General features: G+C 36.1%; 1 pseudogene; it reads left to right on the top strand.

Moving 5' to 3' along the window:
- The first annotated feature begins 8,866 nt into the window (after positions 1-8,866).
- Positions 8,867-9,682, top strand: LOC149921115 (very long chain fatty acid elongase 6 pseudogene; annotated as a pseudogene).
- The last annotated feature ends 7,603 nt before the right edge of the window (positions 9,683-17,285 follow it).

Raw genomic sequence — 17,285 nt, 5'->3', positions numbered from 1 at the left:
GAGTAGAGAAAAAACAACGCAATTTTATTTGATGTTGTGATAACTGACCGCTCTTTTTCTGATACCTCCCGTGCTTGGTTGATACTTTGCCGTGGCGTTGTCTATTTCTTTTATTTGTGCACTAAATGTTTGAGTTATAAAAGAGGTGAGAGTCGCTTGTCGCGTCAAGAATTAACATTTTAATTTATTTAAAAAAAATTGGTGTACAAAAATAAAACAGTAAAAAATAGTGGAGTTTGTAAAGAAATTCATCAAGAGAGTAGCCTGGTGGGAACGTGTTCAAGACGGCGGCCGCATTTTTCTTCAATTCAGCCTGGATGGCGGCCCAGAGAGGGGCTGTAGAAGACGAAGCCAAATACGAAGGTGCTATGGGGTCGGAGCATGTGAAATCCCATACTAAAGATTTACCACCGGACCAAGGAACAAGGGTCATGCCATCTGGGCGTTTGCCGTCGTCCCGCGACAAAACGCGGGGGCTCGAGGACGGAGGGCACACAGGGGGACCTGTCACGAGAGCACGCCGTACGATGTCGTTGACGGCGGCGTGGCGGGACAGACGACCAGCGCTTTTTTTGCAACTTAACCATGGGTCCCGAACGAGTCGACATGGGCACCACAGTTGCAGATGCGCGGAACGCAGATATGGGCACCACAGTTGCAGATGCGCGGAACGCAGATATGGGCACCACAGTTGCAGATGCGCGGAACGCAGATATGGGCACCCAAGCGAAGACCGATGGCGATTCTAAAAGAACCATCGTCCAGATGAGTACCCAGAGACGGAGAAGGAAGCGCGTTCAGCCAGGCGCCGGATTCCTTTGAATTGACAGATAGGAGCTGTGCTTTACCGCGGTCGCGAGAGGCGCGTTCCGTTAGGTGCGAGAGTGGCTATCATAGGCTTATGGTAATAACCGCAGAAATTTATAAAATTTAATTTCTATAAAATATTTCTATTACTACGGATATACATGTAAAACGTACATTAAATAATTGTAGCGCAAATTACAAGACGAGATTTGTAACTTTTGCAGTTTTTGGTGAAAATTACAGTGCCACCAATAAACATATTTGGTCATTTTAACAGCCAAAACTGTTGATCATGGATTACAGAAATAGTTCTGTAATCTCTACAGTTCTTAGTACAAATAACAGTTCTGTAACTAAAATACAAGGTGTCTCAATTTGCTCGATCAGGCCATTTTTCTCAAAATGTATTTATGCTAGGGTTCTGAAAATTTCAGGGTTTATTTAGGTATGGAAGGCTTTGGTTACTAAATTTCAGAAAAATCGAACGATTTTGTGCCGTTTTGGAAAATTTATTTATTTTTTGCGTGACGCAAAATGTTTCAATAGAAAAATTGTAGGGCATAGTCGAAAGTGTAAAAATAAATTTGGTTCGGTTGAAAAAGATCTATTTTTCACTGAGTTTGGAGGTCGGGGGAAAAAACAAGTTGTACTAGCAGGCAATAGCCTTTAACGAATTGTAGGTAACATGCATTTCAGTTATAAGATTTAGAAAAATAAACAAATAATAATCAGCCAAAGTGACAAATGTTTTTTAATGACTTCTACAAAATGTTTTCAAAAATGCCACCTTCTGATGCAATGCACAAATATGCACGATGTTGCATATTGCGAAATGCTCCCCGAACCATTTCTGGAGTCACCCGGCGACATACTTCGATGATTCTTTGTCGTAAATCTTCAACGCTCGTCACAGGTGTTTAGTATACGTAGTCCTTTACGAATCCCCAAAGAAAAAAGTCGAGTGGTATTAGATCAGGTTATCTTGCAGGCCAACGAACAGGACCAGTTCTTCCGATCCATCTTCCAGGAAACTCGTCGTTTAGATATGCAACCACGTCACGATATTGGTGAGGTGGCGCCTCATCTTGCTGGAACCAGATGCGTCTGTACTCGGCCAGAGGAATGTCGCCCAACACGTTGGATATTTCATTTTGAAGGAACTCCAAGTAGTTTTGACCGTTCAGACGATTTGGCAGGAAGAACGGGCCAATAATTCTGTCACCTAACAGACCAGCCCACACATTTAAGCGAAACTGCACTTGGTGGCGGTGAGGAAATCCCCAGTGTGGATTCTCGTAGTCCCACATATGTTGGTTTTGACGGTTGAAAGGCCCATCTCTTCCGAATGAACATTCGTCGGACATCAGTAGTTGATCGTGAAAATCCTGGTGCGCGTCAGCCATGAGGCAAAACCAATTGCAGAAGTCGAGTCGGCGCTGTCTATTACCGTCATGCAGTCCTTGGTGAAGTGTCGCTCGATAAGGATGAAAATGGTGTCTTTTGAGTGTTCTCCAAACGTAGTTTCGATCCAACCCTAAGTCAAAGCTGGCAGTCCTGACGCTCGCTCGATTATAGGCGACGAAGTAGGCAAGTATGGTGTTTTCCATGTCGATGTCCTGGAGACCACGACCACGAAACCTCGGATTGATAATTACCCCAGTTGTCGAAGTTGCGGACCACTCTAAGAACCGTCGTATGACTTGGTCTGCAATTGGGAAATCTTCGTCTAAATAACTGACTTACTAGAGTAGCATTACGACGACCTTCTCCGTAAAATAATTCTAGCATATGAGCGCGCTGATCTCGAGTGTAAAGAGGCATACTGGATAACAATCGGCCAAGCTGAGATAATGTTTTAACTTTGAAATGTAAACGCTTTAAATACTACTCGGACAATTGATATTTCACGTTAAAAAAACAACAAAAGAAAAATAAGCGTAATTTTTGTTTGATGATCTTACTCGTAACCACGTCGAAATGGAAGACGCGGTCTTTGTCTACTTTGTCTAATTAGGTGTTGAACGTAATAATTTTCTTTAACAATAACTTTTTGCAGATCTGATTATTAACTACATAGCTGAAAGCATAAGTTCCCTAAAATAAATGTACATGTGTGTTGTGATTATGTACGATTGTTTACGTTAAAGGGAATATATAACCTGCAAAGCAATCTTTACGGAAGACCCCTTCAATTTTTCAAATGTCCCTGTACAGTGGCGCCAAACATTTTTAAAGCCAAAGGCAAGAGCGGCCAGAGCTGCAAGCGTTGGTGTTCCACACCAAATACCTGAGGTTATATTTCCCTTTAAAGGCTATTGCCTGCTAGTACAACTTGTTTTCCCCCGACCTCCAAACTCAGTGAAAAATAGATCTTTTTCAACCGAACCAAAATTATTTTTACACTTTCGACTATGCCCTACAACTTTTCTATTGAAACATTTTGCGTGACACCTACCGGTGAAAAAATAAATTTTCCAAAACGGCACAAAATCGTTCGATTTTTCTGAAATTTAGTAACCAAAGCCTTCCATACCTAACAAATAAACCCTGAAAATTTCAGAACCCTAGCATAAATACATTTTGAGAAACAATGGCCTGATCGAGCAAATTGAGACACCCTGTATACATAAGGATATTGTACAGAAATAAAATTACTGAACTGTTTTACTTGCTTACAGAAACTTATTGCAAAAATTTCACACACATTAATACTGTAAAAAAACTCTGTAGAAAGTAAAGAAATTTTTCTCAGTGTAGAATACCGAACTTCACATTACTAGCTATTTCGTTGTTTTTGGGGTTTAAAACTATGAAACAAAGCGTTTTAGGACCCATGTTTATAGGACACTTTGACTCATTAGAACCCAAAGGCAGGGTTAAGAAAAATAAAATAAAGGAAAAAATATATTTGTATATTAAGGGCAAGCAGGGCAGGCACTATAATCGGATCTCGCTCCATCCTAAAACTTTCCACGGGCCGGCACTGCCCAAAGGAAACGCCCTAAAATTTATGACGTACTTATCCGTAACACCCTGTATTAAATTGTATACTATACTATGTGTACAACTAAATAAAATTACTAACATGGATAATAGATAGAAAAAGAATTTATCGAAAGAGCTTAAATTGTAGCTTTTAATAACTAACTCTTCATGAAAATCAACAATTTTAGTGCCGCTTTCTATTGTTAAATGCCTTTTTTAAAGCTGAAAATATATTACTATTACATACTCGCAAAAAATATTTAAACCTTTTTTCAAAATAATGGCCAAAATTACGTGGCTTTTAATTTTACTCCGTAAATTAGTTTCAATCAAATTATTAAATCAACCCTGCATTGCCATTGATGGAATCAAGAATATATTCACGTGAACAAATTATGTGTGGCCTCTACTAAAGCCTCCGATTTTAAGATTTCTGGAAGATATTCTTCCCCCTTCTTGGTGGAAAATGGGAGGCAATTACGCGAGGAAAGGCTGAGGGGCGTGGTTTTCCTTACAGCGAATCACGAAGCAAACAGCGTGCTGTCTACACATTAAACCTATTAAAAAATCAAATCAGATAATCGCCATGGTAACGAAAAATGAGCGCGTTCGCGTCCCAACAAAATGATTTTGTAGTGAGTTTTTTTATTTCGGCCACGTACCGATGTCTTTGAATGAAATGGCTAATTGACGTTAAGCTATTAAATTGTTATTTTAAATTAAGGGGTCGTCCATACATCAATTATTTCGTACCTTCGAAATGGTGGCCTAAATCGGAAAAATGCCATAGAACATTTTCGTCTTAAAATAGTCTGTAGAATCCGTAGACGCTCGGTCCTACCCCCATTTAGGGAACACCCTGTATTCTAAGACTTTTCAATTCAACTTTCACCGAATTTCGGGAAGGGAAACTTTATATATTTATATAATGGAATTATTGGGATGTTTTCTAGTAAACGTTGAGAAAATTTTGGATATCGACTTGCTTCTTTCGGAACCTGACTTAAACTATGTCACCACAGAAAAATCTGTGTTCCTCAGGGAAGCGAACTTCACCGCTGGTGTGTGCGGATTAAAAATCTTTGTTTCATTCTCATTATTTCATTGTTATTCAGTAATAAATTTTTTCTCCGATTGTATACAAAACGTTATTAGTATCTGCTTCCGAAAATCTGCCGTGGACGGCGCCACAATAAATTCCAAAGTGGCGTATTGATATACTTTCTTGATTTGTATAGTTTTTGTTCTAATTCGGTAACCTTAGTTTTGAGAAATCAACATTGTGCGTAGATAGGCACCCGGAAAATAGATGATTTCGTATAAAACTATGTATATGAAAATAAGCTGCTGCATTGGTTTAGATCCAATAAGGTGTGGTGGCATTGTAACCCGGCCACTTGAATTAAAGGCTTTAAAAGTCGCTTGATGATTTAGGCCTAAGGTGGTGCCTTAGGTATTAGCATAGCTGATTTAAAAAGTCTAGAATATTTAAGTAATAGTTGTTAAAAGCATTTCAGCTAATCCAATAATAAAATCTTTGGATCAAATAGTTGTATCGTAGATGCCACTACATCTTTGTTAGAAGTTAAAGTTATCAAAACGTGACGTTGAATAATGTTGTAACACAAAAATATCTTAACTGGAAACTATTCATCGTGGTTTTTGAAACTTAAAAAATACTATTTAATAGAATTTATCTTTTCTCATTGTTAAAGGCGTCTGGGAGGAAAAATGTCAAGCAGCAAAATTTCTTTATTTTTTGTTTGATTGTTAGAATTTTCTTAAAACGAACCATAAAATAATGGCGTCGCGATTAAGTATAAGCAACATAAAAATCGTACTTCAAAAATGAGTTTACGAAATTTTACTCGTTTCAACGTTTATTATTCAATTATTTATTATCACTTTTATATCATACCTATGACGTACTTCAATTATTAAACTGTTAGAGAACAAAAATGATCACAAATTCAATTTTACGTTTTTCCTTGTACTCCGTCACGAAACAAAGTCCTTTGATGGATGAAAGAGTTTTCCTTAAAGACTCGAGACTGCGCCTGACCATTCGTGATTATAGTTAAGGATCATCTGAGCGAACAAGTCATAAAAATACCCTAGCGTCTTCCGTTTATCAAATTCTTCGATTTTAAACATTTCACATTGCAAATTTGGCTTTCGGATTATTCAAGATTGTTTCTTGAAGCTTTTTTTGGCAAAGGTATGTATAATTAGTAGTCATTTAGCTAGAGTACATAAAAAGTTTATAAGGGACTTACAATATATTTGGTATCAATAAATAATTTGATCAAATCGAAAATGTTCACGGATTTTCGTTTTATTTGATCAAATAGTCGCCTTGGCGTTTTTTGGAATTTCTTAGAACGAAAAAGTAAAACTAAAGATAAAAATAAAAATAAAAGTGTACAACCAAATGCGTAAAAATGTTTGCTTTTCAAAGCACTATTTCGTGTTTGATCAGTTAACAGACCGTTTTCTATTCAAAAATATTCGAACAAACTATTCGACGTTTCAAATATTGCTATTCGGTTCTCTCATCGAAAAATGGTATTTTAATCATACAACAAACCATTTGCGATGATTATGAACATTATTCAATAAAATTATAATTATATGTAATCTCAATAAACATAATATTCTTAATTAAATATTATTAAATTAATATGGATTAGATAATTTTTTCACGTGGGCGGCCATATTGTTTTGGCACCTGGGCTGCAATTTGGTTTTCGCCACGTGACAACATTTCGATAAAAATTGGACGAAATACAATTTATCTATACGATGAATACGTATATCAAATCATCGAAAAGTCTAAACGCACGTGTGACGCACGTGTGCGTAAATATATGGTAAGACCGAAGGAGTTTAACCCATGTAAAAGGTTTTTGCGTAAAGTTACGGACGTGAATAAGTAAGTTACCTATTAACTAACCGCTTGCGTCACCTTTTCAAAATCTCAATGAGTTAAAGCCTTGTTTTTCGGAGCCCGATTTCAAGTTAAACGTATTCTAAAATTTGAAATAAAAGCTTAAAAAGATTATGGTAAACCATCTGCTTAGAGGGTTAAAATCTAGCCGCTAGGTGAATTTGTATGAAGCAAAAGGACTATTCCGTTGCTCTACAACTGGCCTCATAGAAACAGACAGCAAGAAATGAACTAACTGTTCTCCCACGTCCCAATGTGAAACGCGATGCTCTCCGGGATCTGCTCTCGATAGCGTAATAGGACAAGCAACTATTTTAGGAGCAGCCCAAAAAAACCGCCATTAGGCAGAGCACTAGCCTGGAATTTTCCACCATTAGGCAGTGCCTGATTAAGAGGTCCCAGGTCTCAGATTTTTCAGATCAAAATCCCCAGATTTCCATGATCTTCTTGAGTATTTTTACTTATGTCCCATGAGAAGTTTTAAGATTTTTCCCTACACTGTCCTTGCAGTTTTTATATACCTAGACAATTGAAAAAAATGGCAAGTAAATTTTATCAAGAAATGACACTTTACGATTAGAATTGTTCCCAAATTCCGCGACCACAACCATTGGTTTGTCTTTTAATTAATTCTATAAATCACGATTTAACAACCTTGTGGTCAAGTTTGGAAGTCTAAGATCGCCCATAGTTGTCCTACTTTCTGAAATAGTGTTGGCCTAGCGAAAGTCCAAAACCACAGTATACTACTTAACTAGATCAAGGAAACTATATTTCACGGACATTAAATAAAGGATGCATTAATCAAAATCAAACCAGTGGTATGTTTCACAATTGCCTAAATTCGCTAAATTGCCGTTTTCGTTAAAACTTTTCCTAGTGAGGAACAAATACATTTATTTCATTAAATAGCAAATAATGTAACAAATTTATTAGAAATCGGCTGGTATACTTGAGCCCACAATTATCTTGAGCGCTTATTAATTCCAGGAGGCTGTATTAACGTTTCTCAACATATCCAGCCTTTTGATTTTCTTTTGCCACTTTCACAATATATCGGCCTATCAATATAATGGCGCAATTTTTAAAAGACGTGATGCAATTATCTGTAAAGTATAGGATTTATCAAAAATATTAATAATAGAAAATATGAATTATATCACATTATCACAATTTTCAGGTATTTTTTCCATTCTTGAAAGCGGCTAATCGGTATTTAGCTACCGTTGTAACACCATCTTTTTATATCAAGTTATCTGATGCCACAACTCTATTTTTCAAAATTAGACAAGGACTCATAAATGTAATGATTTGTTCGTTTAAAAATGTGGTTTTATATCATCATCAGCCCCAGCTCTAGTCAAATTAACAACTTGTTTTTGTAAATTACATTTTCTTAACCGAAGCTTGGGTCGATGCATTTCGCGCCCATTTTTCTTTGATGGGCTCAACTTGTTTCGTATTTATTTGGAGAATTTGCAGTTATTTCAGGTCCAGTTTTTTGACTTGATTCGGAGTTTTCAGGTAATAATAAGCATGATACACTATTTTAGGAACTTTTATCTTTTTCAATAGATTACTAAGAAAGAGGCGTTTATAATAGCTTAATTTTCGACTCTGAAGACCATTATTAAAACATCACTAAGGAAATATATAGATTTAGCACCCACGAAAACAAACAAAACTGATATGTGTACTCCTGAAAGTTTGTATAAATTCCCTTGTTAAAAATAGTTATGCTAATTTCATTTCGAAAGTCATATGTCGATAAAAAAATATTTCCGGTAACTTGCTAAGAATGCCAATTGTTTTCCGAAGCACGTGTTTAATTTTCTTGCGGTGCTAAAGCTGGGCAATGGTGAAGTGAACGCAATTTTCATTTTAACAACCATCTCACAATTAATTAATATGTTCAAAGAAAAATAACGGATATTGGTGGTCTTTGATTGGTCTTTTGAAAGATAAAATTATAGAAAATGTTTGCCAAACAACTTCCTTGTGATATCAATAAATTATAACTTAAAATACCTAGACAACTTGACTCTTAGATTAATTCTAAAAGTTACCGCTTGGTGTCATTAGAAACGAGGCTACTATCATTAATTTGAAATAGTAACCTTTTCACAGATGTTGCCCACAGCCAACAACACCGAAACATTCTACTTCGACTTCGAGAAGAACTTTGATTTCGAGAAAAACCGGCAATGGTTGGATCGAAACGTCCATCTGTCCATTTACATATCTTCGGCCTACGTCCTGACCATCCTAGCTATTCAGAAGCAGATGTCGACCAAACCGGCTTACAATACGAAAACGTACTTCGCTTTGTGGAACGCCGCACTGGCTGTCTTCAGCACCGTAGCCACGATCCGTACTTTTCCGATTTTCTTGTCCGCTGTAAGAAACCAAGGCTTACACTACTCGATTTGTGACGGGGCAGACATAAATACGACTTTGGTATTTTCCTTTTGGGAATTCGTTTTCATGATGTCCAAAGTTCCCGAACTAGGAGACACCGTCTTTATAGTACTACGTAAGCAGAAATTAACCTTTCTGCACATCACGCATCACGCGCTGACTCTCGTTAGTTCGTGGCTTGTCGGAGTCGATTGGGTGCCGATCTCGCGATGGTTCATGGTTATGAATTTCACCGTACATTCGGTCATGTACCCGTACTTCACTTTGAGAGCCTTGGGTTTCAAGCTACCGAAGTATATAGCTATGAGTATTACTTATATCCAAGTTGTACAAATGATATTAGGATTTACCGTCAGTCTGTACGCCTCTTACATGCTTTTAACGGTCCAGAAATGTAATTTTACCAGCAAATCCGGTTTTATATCAGTCACAGTGTATTTGTTTTACGTTTATTTGTTTAGTAAATTTTTCATGAACAATTACTTCAACAAAAAGCAGTTCAAAGTTAGGAGTAAAAACGACTGAAGCTAATTGATAACATTCTCGTGTCATACTTGATCTCGTATCATACTTGATTGATTTGATAGCGTAAATGTTTTTTACTTTCTCAATATTTCGGTTTATACGTACTAAAAGGCGTCTGGAGGAAAGCGGAGACACGGATCCCAATTTTCTCCATTTTTGTTTGAGTGTGAGAATTTCCTTGAAAAAAAACCATAAAAATATTTCGCGATGAAGGTTAAACAACATAAATATAACTAGTTACCTAATCGTAATTTAACAAGAAGTGAAGAAAAATTAGGCTATTTACGCGATTTTTATTGTATTAACAACAAAAATGTTCCAGGAACATTACATTATTACTACTTAGAAAGTTGGAAAAAATTGGAATTCGCTGGCTTCCGCGGAAATGGTTTTAAAAGTTATCTAAAATCCAGAAAAGGGACGGTCAAGATTGGCAACGATTTTACTAACGAAACAAGTTAACGCTGTGGTGTCCCGCAAGGTACTGTTCTTGGCCCTATTCTTTTTTGATTTGTATTAATGTAATATGTGATAATACCAGATCTGACCACTCTGTATCTTTTGCTTATGATATGGGAAAAATATACCGTGAGAAAACCTGGGCAAAAGCATAAAGGAAAGACAATAAAGGTATTAACATTATTAAACACAATTTAGATGAACATTTACTGAGCTAAAGTTTAAAAAGAAAACTTGTTACCTTACGTTTTCTGTTGCAACCGGTGGTCAACCAATAATATATTTTAAACTGTAGTTGTCATTGCATAGATAAAATGGATTATGTGAAATATTTAGGGATATATGTTTAGAAATATTTAAAATAGGATCTATAGCCTCTTTAAAGCTTTCTTTGTTTAGATTGCTACACTTTACAACATTACCAACTATTTATTATGCACTTGTTAATTCAATTCTTACTAATGGAATTATTTGTTGGGGTAGTGCAACACCTTGTAATCTGAAACCGCTTATAAATTAAAATAATCTTATAATTAGAATTTGTCGAAAGAAACCATGGTATTATTCGACTGTGAAATTATATAAAAATATTTAAAACATGTAAACTCGTGTAATTATATACAACATCTATAAAATTCTAAATTATGTAAAAAATATTGATCGATCTAAAGTCAAACCTAATCTTTCTTAATATCTTATACGATTTCTAACTAATGAAAATATTCGAATACCTATTGATAGTTATAACTTAATACGGGGAAGCTTTTTATATTTGAGACCTAAGTTATTGAATAATTTGAACATAGATTTAAAAGCTGATGTGTGTTATAAATTATTTCTAATTAAATTTAAATAATATATTAAGGCCAATGAAATTGAGATTTAAAACTATATTAGGAAAATATAAATGCGTTTATATTAATTATATTGTATCTACTGCTATTAATACTCTCTCCCTCCTAACTACAAGCACTGCTTATATAAAGGGGGATATTGTGTATTATAAACGTAGGATTTTTTAAATGTCAATTGTTTGCACAAATAAAAATAATAATAATTGCCCCCTCCATATTTTTGTTTCATTATTTTGACGTCAACTGGTCACGCGCTGCCACTCAAAAATTGTATTGAGGTATGGGGGTGGGCCGGTGAGTGCTGCCTCAACCTTTTTTTTCGGGGTTTGTGCACTGTGATTGAGTTGGAGAAGTCGGAAAGCTTCTTCATCACCGTAGCTATGAGTCCGAAATACCAACACCTTTGCCAACACCGCCCCCTCCTTTGCCAACACCACCCCCTCCTTCCGAAAGCACGAACCCTCCCCCCCTCGGCTCGCTCCCATAAAAACACTATTCACTAAGCCTCTGGTTGAAATGACCACAAACATGCCAAGTTTTGGAACATTAAAGGCAGAATAAAGTAGAGTGTTCAGTGGGGTATCTACAAGTTTATAGTTTTTTTCCACTAGGAGCGCTGTTGGTTTCCTTTCTGGGTGAAAGTTCTGCGTTTCTCCGAACGCAGTGAACAAATGGTTAAAAGGCCAAATATAGTTCGGCGCATAAATTTCAGTCTTCATTCTTTAAACCGAACATAAGGCGAGAGAAGCGCAGTAATCATATTTTAATATTAATTATTAAATTGTGACTTGATGACCTCTTTTCTTATTATAGGTTAATTTAACTGTACCTTATGGAACATTCGGAGAGATAGTGACGACTACATAAGTCAATCTCACATTGACTCATCCAAATACAAATATTATAACAAATATTTTTCATTTAAGAAAGTTACAGGTGTTCGCAAGAAACATAAGAGATCATGACTGTATATTTGAACTACAATTTTATTGATCAAAACTGGTAATCAAATCGACTTAAACTGGACGTTAGTCTTAATTAACCAACAAGAACTTTTCTCAAGGACATAATTGGAGTATAATTACGTTAAAGGGCTCCACTAGCTATCCAACCTGGAACAAACAAACGTACTTTATTAAATAAAAAACTACGAAAGAGCGGTGTTTCCCCCATAGCTGTCATCCCCGTTAGCTGGATGAAGATAAGAGGCGTGGTTTTTTTCGGTAAATCATATTCTTAGCGTACGTTATCCTTGTTTGTGAGTATAGATGTATTAATGTTAGTCAATAGCTAAACTTTATCCTGAATTAATATCAACATTATCGCGAAAATACGGTATTAAAAAAATGTGGTCCCAGTTTACCAAACAACGAATCCAAAACCTTCGAAGTTGTGGGACCTAAGCAATTACCTTTCTTAACGGTAACGTAGTCTTTATTATCGAAGCTAGATCTGAAGGTGACAATTATTGAATATTGGAATCCAGCTTACTTTGGTGAAGTTGACCCAGATGAAGAAGGCCGCGTCTGAGCGAATGTACTTGAGGTCCATGGCGGTCAGTTGCGAGGTGACGAATTCGTAGCTTTTAAGTAACCTCGAAGCGAATTCCTGGAAGAAGCTGTCACACCAAGTCAGGTCCTCCAGCAGCTTGCAAGTGGAGATGGCGATGGCCTCGGAATTGCTGTTGCGCTTGCTAGAGTCGCCGCCGGAGTTTCGGATTTGCTGTTTCGCTTGCTAGAGTCACCGCTGGAGTTCCGGATTTGCTGTTGCTCTTGCTAGAGTCACCGCCGGAGTTTCGGATTTGCTATTGCGCTTGCTAGAGTCGCCGCCGGAGTTTCGGATTTGCTATTGCGCTTGCTAGAGTCGTCACCGGATTTTCAGATTTGCTGTTGCGCTTGCTAGAGTCGCCGCCGGAGTTTTTATAATATATATTTATTTTATTTTAAACATCGATTAAATCCTATCTCGACGAGGGCTGCTCAGTCAGAAATTTATCTAATTTAAGTAACCTATGTCTGTCGTTTAGCCACTGGCAGACATAAATAGGGCTGGAGTTTTTTAGACTCTACTTTTAATGTTTCGCAATGTTAGGCTTAACTAGTTTTTAGATATAAAATACACACAGCCGTTAATTTCAAATATTTATTTTCCAACTATAGCTTGTTTTCCACTAGCACGCGTTATAATGTATTTTTCTTTACGTGCGTCAAAACGTTGATGCGTCTCAAAGTTCGGTGACGCACCATTACGCGCGCTAATCGAAACCAAGGCTTACTCTTTTAAAAGTTCGCGAACTTACGTCTGCTATTCACGCGCTATTTTTGAAATCGGGTATCCAATTTAAAACGTTTAAATAAACAACACAGAATCATTACACAATTTCAATTTCAATTTCAATTTTATTTCAAATCTCAGAAGACTTATTATATAGTTGCTTGAGGGCTAAGTCAACTTGGCTACTTGTAAGCCCTCGCGCCGAAAATAGACCAGCAATTAAACATTTAAATTAAATTAAATTAATAAAATAATAAATAAATATAAAAACAAAAACTAATTACTTACAAAAAACAATTACACGTTAAAGTTGTATATGATCAAGGATATTCATTGGAATACCTTTTTTAGTGATATTTTTGAATAATGATTCAGTGAAAATATTTTTAATATTCGGACTCAAGTTATTGAAATTTTGAACACCGTTATAGAATAGAGAGGTAAGTTTCTTACTAGTTTTACAAATAGGTTCTTTTAGGTATTTTTTAAAACGTGTGTTAACTTTACTGCTATTTTTCTCAAAAAGACTGTGGTTCGACTTAAGGTCTTTGTATATAAACACAAGTGAGGCGAACAATATTGGTTAAGTTACATTTGGGATTTTACTCTTTAGAAAAAATTCCTTTGTGTGCGCTAAATACTGCAGATTATAAATTGATCGGATTATTCTTTTTTGGAGAACTACGAGTCGGTCTAAATTTTTTTGAGAGGTATTACCCCATATACAAATATCATAAGAAAGAGTAGAGTGGAATAATGCGTGATATAGTTCGAGTAATACCTTCTGGGGAAGCATTTTTTTTAGATATAAAAAAGGCCGCAAACCCTAGACAATTGTTTAGTTATAACATTTACATGATCGTCCCATGAGTGGTTACAGTCAAACCATAGACCTAGGTATTTATATTTGTTGACTTTTTTAAGGTAGTGCTGGTCAATTCGAATGAGATTGTCAGGGGCATTAATTTGCTTTCCCCGGTTGCTAAATATCATGTATTCACTTTTATCAAAATTCAGGTTGAGTTCATTATTTTTTAACCAGGTGTGTATATAAGACAAACATCGATTAGTCGCGTCAGCGATTAAGCTAATACATTTTCCACCGATCAATAATAAGGTGTCATCAGCGTATAAAAACAGTGAACCCTTAGTAGCCATATTTATTAGATCATTGATATAAATATTAAACAGCATAGGAGAGATTATAGACCCCTGGGGGACTCCTGACCCTAGGGCAATAGGGGATGAGAGTTTCTTATCAACTTTAGTATAACAATGTCTGTTAGAGAGGTAGCTTTGGAGCCATAAGCCCGCGTTACCTTTAATGCCCAATCTATATAATTTATTGACCAGTCGAGTGTGAGTCCAGAAAAACGCCTATACAAAGATTACCAGAATCAAGATTATTAATAATTTTGTGATATGACACCGCTATCGCATTGACAGTGCCCCTCCCCGGTCGAAAGCCAAACTGATAATCGGAGATAAGACCGTATTTACTTGAAAATGATTCTAGACGATTAAGAAAAGATTTATCAAAAATCTTTGCAATAAATGAAAGTAGTGAGATAGGACGATAGTTGGACGGATTATCGATCACGCCTTTTTTATAAACAGGAATAATTATAGTTCTTTTTAATTTGTCGGGGTATTTACCTAGAGAGAAGGACAGATTGATAAGATATACCAGAGGAATTAAAAGATAATCAATGGCGATTTTAAGAGGACGTGGGTGGAGATCATCCATGCCTGGGGCAGAGCCCGAAGCCAGAGATATAGCTATATCTTTAACTTCAACAGATGTTACGGGAGAAAGCATCATAGTATTAGGGATGGGCCAGGGGTAGCCCAGTCCTGAATCTAAGGGGTTGGGCTGATTTTCAGAGGTGAAAAATTTATTTAGGATGTTAGGTTCCAATGGAATATTCCGATTAGTATTAGTAGTTCTTCCTAGCAAATTATTAACAATTTTCCAATTTTCTTTGGAGGATTTTGCACGTACTACTTTTTGGTAATAATACGAATTACGGGTGTTTCTAATTAAGTTATTACAGAAGTTTCGGTATTATACGTAGTTACCATTGTTAAATGGGATGGGATGTCGCTTACATAGTTTTTGCAATTTGTTTTTTTTCTGATTATGGTCATTAGGTCAGGAGTCAACCAGGAGTCCGGCTTGGTAGAAAACGTTTTAAACGGAAAGGCTTTATTATATTCTTGGGTGATACAAGATTCAAACATTTCATACGTTTCATTAATGTCTTTACAGTCGAGTACAGGGGACCAATTAACTCTTTTCAGGCCGAGCTCAAATGCTTTGATGTTTTTTTAAGACTAAGATTTCGTAGTGTCGGTTGATTAATTTTTTCAAGGCGGATGTCACATTTAATGTGAATGGGATAATGATCAGTAATAACCAGTTCTGAGAGTACTCTAGTTATAAGAGATTGATTAGAGAAAACATTATCAAGGCAAGTATTGGATGGGACACGAGTAATTTCATTAATGCACTTTGATAAATTATAACTGGTGAATAGGTCTCTAATGGAGTTTGAGTAGGGAGTATCACGTAAGAAATTCACGTTAAAATCACCCATAAAAATAGGTTTTCCGCGAGGGGGTATATTTTGCATAATTTGTTCACAATAAGATAAAAATAAACAAAAATTACTTTTATGGGGTCTGTTGATAATTATATAAAAATCTTCAGTCTTCGTATTCTTGATAACGAAACTTTCAATATGTTCATTAAATAAACAGAGGTTTTGGACTGGAGTATTCGGAATATTTTTATCACAGTAGAACCCGACACCTCCTCCGATACGATCACCGATACCAAAATACGTGTAATTTGAAAGATGATGGTAAATACTATTACGGTACCAGGTTTCAGTCAATCCAATTATATTATAATTAATAGATAGGTTATTCAGGTGTGCAATTAGCAAAGGGAGATTACAGTGGGCACTTTTGATATTTGCATATATAATTTCCATTGAAATAAAATAAGGAACTAAAAGGACTAGTGATACTGAGAGAGTGGGAAAAATTTATTCTTTTACTTCTACGGTTTGAGTAGATTCGTTAAAAAAATAGTTTTTAGATTCGAAGGTTAAAATAAAGTTAGTGGCAAATTTTGCTTTATCTTTACCATGCAATTTAATGAACTGCCTAAGAAAGTATCTGGCCTTATCCTGTTTCGGGGTGAAATCTTGGGAGATGTAAACCTGGCTACCTTTAAGTTTATAAGCATTTTTAAGTAAGTCATTTTTGGCCGTTATGTCAGGAAGTTTAAATACAATTTTCCTATAGGATTGCGAGTCTGATACGATAGTTCCCCGTCGATAGACTTGATATGGATGGACTTTTCCCACCCACCCAAGCATTTCACCAAGAAAATCCTCTAAGTGACGGGCTAAAATATTGCGGTCTTCGCCAGGTTTTTCAGGGATACCAGATATCGTTAGATTTTTACGTCGCGAATCCGAGGCTAAATGATTCACCTCAAGCCGTAGATCGGAAATTATTCTATCCTTGTCTGCCATTTTAACGTCAATTTTATCAGAGAGTTTATCAAGGTGAAATTCAGACAATTCTTGATCCGAAATTTAGCATTAGTTTTACTAATCGCTATATTTACACCGGCAATGTCAGATTTAATTTCAACTTTCATATTTTTGAGTTCGTTTAGAATATCTTGTAAGCTTATTTTAGTAGACATTTAGATAAGGAATAAATATCACAGAGCACCAGATCTTGTAAAAAAAATAATAATAATTGCGGAAGGAAGCGTAATTACCTAGAAGATAAAAAGTTTTAGTCCAACGTAGTCAAAATCTGGCGCTCTAGTATTGTTGACAGAGGTCGGGTTATATTTATAAGGTTGAGAGATCGAAGATAAGACACAGCGGGTCAACGTTCGCAGATAAGAAGATAACGAGCACCAATGACGACAGACTGGGTAAACGGAGACCGGATGACGATGTAAAATATTCTATCACTTAGAAGGTAGACGC

Source organism: Leiobunum rupestre, chromosome 11 (genome assembly GCF_980474605.1).
Source record: "Leiobunum rupestre chromosome 11, qqLeiRupe1.1.hap1, whole genome shotgun sequence".
Taxonomy (NCBI): domain Eukaryota; kingdom Metazoa; phylum Arthropoda; class Arachnida; order Opiliones; family Sclerosomatidae; genus Leiobunum; species Leiobunum rupestre.
This window is presented reverse-complemented; position numbering and strand designations above follow the sequence as displayed.